Here is a 4,946-nt window from a genome sequence, read left to right on the forward strand (position 1 = left end):
AGAGCCTTTGCCTTCCAGAATTTCATGTTCCATGATTTCTGATTCTTAATGTTGCAACTGCCAAGTTCTGTGGAATCCTTATTATAACTCCCTAGTATTTGAATTATTTCTTTCTGGACATTTGTGTTATTATTTTTTGGATTTCCCTTTCCATTTAGCCATATATACTCTTTAAAAAGTTTTTTCTTTTAATATATTCTTGAAACTTCTTTATCCATTTGTCCAATTCTACTTTTTAAGTAGTTTTCCATGCCGTTGCCTCTTTTTTCACAATTTTTTTACATCACTTTTCTTTTTTTCCCAAATTTTTCATCTATCTTTTCTTTAAGATCTTTTAACATCCTTTTTGAGCTCTTCCATGTTTTATTGCTAAGCCTGAGAACACTTCCCTTGTTTTTTTGTTTTTGTTTTTGTTTTTTTTTTTTTGGCGGGGAGAGGTTGTCCATAGGTATTTTGATGCTGTCTTATTCTGATTTTGTATCTTGGTGACCCTTCACCATGATAACTTTCTATGGACAAATTATTTTTGTTGTTTTTTTGCTCATCTTTTTTTTGGGGGGGCGGGGGTAGGACAGGATGAGGGAAAGGGCGTTTTTTTTTTAACTCTCTTTTAAATTTGAGCACTGTTCCTAGGATGAAAGGAATACTGATTTGGGTATCTTGTGCCAGTGACTGCGGGTCCTGGCTGTTTACCTGTTCCTGTACTGATGTTGCCCTAGGGTAGTACTTGTGTCTAGTGCTGCACTGAGAGAGGAGTTAAAGAGGAGATAGCATTCCTGGAGCCTGTGGGGATCTGGCAGATTACCTGGTTCTTAGCTAGGGTCCTAGGGATGTTATCTGGCATGTGCTAAGGCTTGATACGGCATTTTTACATTTCCCTGGAGCTACATTGAAGCATGTGGCAGACTGCGCTCTAGACCCTTCCTGTTTTGTCCCGGAGGCTTCACTAAAGCCCTTGGTGGTCTGGCTGCTTGCTGGAAGATGCCTGTTTGCCTAGGGATACACCTGGTGATTTGCAGAGCTGGAACTTGCCTAGTCCCCTGTGCTGTGCTAAGGCCCGGAGGAGCTATTGGTATTGGCATTTATCCATTCCACCACACTGGGCTCATGATTTCCTGCTGCCTTGCTGAAGGGCTTGCTGCTGGGAAGCTTCCTATGCTGGACTGCATCCCCTTTACCTAAATGAGAGGGACCCTTCCTGCTGATCTTCCAAGTTTCCTGGGTTAAAAGAGAATTACCCCGGGTGTCCTCTGCCATTCCCAGACTTATCTTAGGGTACTATTTTATGGTTGCTTAGAGGTAAACATGAGAGAATTACAGTGATTCAGTGCTTACTCCCCCATGTTCTGTACATTAGCAATAACAGGATTAACAACATTATCTTGAGAATAAGGTCACTAGTTTCTCCAAAATATTTTGGTTCCATGAATGCAGGGGGTGTTTTGTTTTAAGGCAGGGTTTCTTAAGCTGAAGTCTATGAACTTGGATATAAAAAAATAAATATTTAAATATAAACAGAAATATAAACATGAACACACATATACACGTGTATGTGTGAATTATATATACTATATATTTGTGTGTGTGTGTTCGATTTAATTGGCTTCCTTTGTAATTCTATTCATTTCATTAAAAAAAAAACTTTCTGATAAAGTCTACCATTTCAACATGACAGAAAGTAAGAATAAAAGTCCTTGTTGGAGGCAGCTAGTGGATAAAGCATCAGGCCTAAAGTCAGGAGGACTTAAATTCAAATCTGGTCTCAGACACTTAACACTTCCTAGCTATATGACCCTGGGCAAGTCACTCAACCCCAGTTATCTCAGCAAAAAAAAAAAAAAAGTCATTGATGTAGAGACTGTCAAAATAGGAAGACTATTTATCATTCTCTTCATCCCTAAAGAACAGTTCCTTGTTCACCATAGACAATTAATGGCTATTGAATAGAATTGCTAAAAGTTATTTTCTATCTTGATAGAAAAAATATATCTTCAACTCAATATATAATTGTCTTTCCACTGCTCTCCCTGTCTCTGTCTCTCTGTGTTTCTCTCTTCTTTTTCTCCTCCCCTTCTCCTCCTTCTTCTTCTTCTCCTTCTCCTCCTTCTCTCGTTTCATAAAAGCCTGTATTATATAGGCTTATGGACAGGGGTTTTATATTCTTCAGTCAAGCCTCTCTGTTTCTCTGTGTGTCTCTGTGTCTCCCTGTCTCTCTGTCTGTCTCTCTCTCCCTCTTCTTCTCTCTCTTCATTAGAACCTATTTTATATAGGCCTGTGGCCAGGAGTTTTACATTCTCTGTGGTAAGCCAGTCATGTCTCTCTGTCTCTTTTTGTCTCTGTCTCTTTCTCATAAAAGTTTATTTTGTATAGGCCTATGGCCAGGAGTTTTATATTCTCTGTATTAAGCCAGTTAAGTCTTATAATTTTTAATGGTTTATTTGGCACTGCAAGGGAGCATAGCTCTTTCCTTATCAGCACACTAGGCTTTTGAGGCAGCTGGTCCCCATGCCAAATGGATATCTGTCTCTCTGAAGTATTGATGAAAATGTTTTTTTTTTAATCCCCATACTTTGGCAATAGTACCTACAAATGAGTCAGACTTTTTCAGAAATACTATCCTCTTTGAACTATTGATGGAAGAAAACAGGGTAAATGGTATTTACTGGCTATAAAATCCTAGAATATGGAAAGAGGAGGCTTTTTAAGGGATCATAGTCTAGTAGAAAGAGGATTCATACTCATGGACCTTCTCCAAAGACAAAATCAATAGTTAGTGTCAAAGTCCCATACTCTAAGGATTTCATTTTGTTCATATATGAAATGAAGGGGTTATAATAAATTATGTATTGAATGCTTCCAGATTTATAAATCGATAGAGGCAATCTAATCCAGTGAGATAATAGGAAGAAAATTTTCTTAAAAACTGCAAAACTTTGCTAACTTTTATAGTCTACCTCTTACCCGAAGCCCAAGTCTTAGGGACAACTGGTCAATTAGCCTCTACTTGAATACTTCTGATCTAGGAGGATTTACTACTTGGTAAGATATCTATTCCATTTCTGCCAGTATGAAATTCATAATTTTCTTTAGGAATTCAGAATAAATTTCTGCCTCTCTTACTAAAACTTGACAAGTCTTTTTTACCTTTGTGGGTCTCAGTTTCCTCATCTCTAAAATGGAGATGAACAAGATGCTTTCAGAGATTCCAGTTCTATATATTTGCTCAAAGATAAACCTATTTAAGAATTCCCCTCTTCTCAAGGACAACTTACTATTTTAACAAATATCTTAAAAAAGATTGTGCTTGTTAATTAATTAATTGTGTTTATATTGGGGACATTACAATAATACTGATGGTCACAAACAAATTATTAATTTTAAACATTATAAAGAGCATAGCTTTTTACATTCAAATGTAAAGTCTTTCAAAAATTTTATTCCCAAATGCAAATGAATCTTTTTAAAGAATTTTCCTCCTATAATTCTAAATATTAAACAAGAGATAGATTATCTAATAATGAATGAATGGAGACTTAAAAGTCAAGATTACTTAGATTCAATTGCCAACTTTGAAACATACCAGTTATTGATCCTGAACATTTACAACCATTCAGTGCCTTGGGCCACCCTAAAACTATAGATTTCACAGTAGGTGCCAATCTGTACTGATGGAGGGAGTTTTCTCAAGGGGAATTCCCTAGGCCAATAAAATTATAGGACTGGACATACACACACAACAAATAAAACAACAACAATAAAGTAAAACAAATTTTAAAAAGTCCTTTAAGAATCTCAAAATGTCTTTTCCCATCTTAAATATATCATATGCTGATGTTATCATATCAAACTCTGTAAAAGAAATAAACAAGTTTTCCTATTCAAGTTTCATTTCAAAGCTAATGTTATAGCAATGAACTAAGACAAAATGTTGTAATGTTGTGCCACAGTTCCCTTTTATTGCCCTGCCTCAGTTTCCCTAAATTGTTCTACCTCAGTTTCCCTAATTGGTCCTGTCTCAATTTCCTTAATTGTTCTACCTCAATCCCCTTAGTTGCAAACCTCACCCCCTCCAGTTCATTAAGAGTGATTTAACTCAGGGCTACTAACTCTAAGGTAGGTTATAAATTGTCAATGTGTAACTCAAGATAAAGGAGAGTCCAGACTTCCTGGTTCTAAGCTGGACATCTCCTTAACTCCCAATTTGTTAAAATTTATGGTCCTACCCCCTATCCTGTCATTTTTCTTCTTTATCCCAACTTTTCAGAATGTCCGGTGCCTCCCCCCACCCTGTCAGAACCGGATTGATAGTCTGTTTCCACTCTCAGTGTTCTGACTCTGCCCCTGCCTTGGTATACCCCCGTGGCTGAGCCATGTGTGTATATATGTCATTGAGAACTCACACTGGTTGCTGGATGCTTTGGACATCAGCCCTGGGGGCATCATGTCCCCAGCACAATCTCTCCCTTTCAAATAAATTAAAAACTCTCTAATCTCTATCTTGCCTCAGTTTCTCAGGCATTACAGTAAATGTCACAGTTTTTAATACACTCTTTTAGCACAGTGTATAGAACATCACACCCGGAGTCCTGATTCTTCTTGAATTCACATTTGGCCTCAGATTCTTGCTAGTTTTATGACCCTGGGCAAGTCATTTAATCCTGTTAGCCTCAGTTTCTTCAACTCTAAGATGAACTGCAAGGGGAAATGGAAAACGCAATATCTTTGGCAAGAAAACTCCAAATGGGGTCACAAGGGTCAAAAAATGCTAATATACTTAAAATGTAAAAATGTTGCTTATTAAAGAAAAGAAATTGCAAATGAAAAATTGAAAGAAGCATAGTTCATTAGTGTTGCTTTTTTTTTTCCTTCTGCAGAAATATGTTAAAGGACCTGCTCAAGAAGCCTTAAACATCTTTATTTCATCAGGTAAGAAAATACCTAGTCTC

This window comes from Sarcophilus harrisii, chromosome 3 (assembly GCF_902635505.1).
Source record: "Sarcophilus harrisii chromosome 3, mSarHar1.11, whole genome shotgun sequence".
NCBI lineage: Eukaryota > Metazoa > Chordata > Mammalia > Dasyuromorphia > Dasyuridae > Sarcophilus > Sarcophilus harrisii.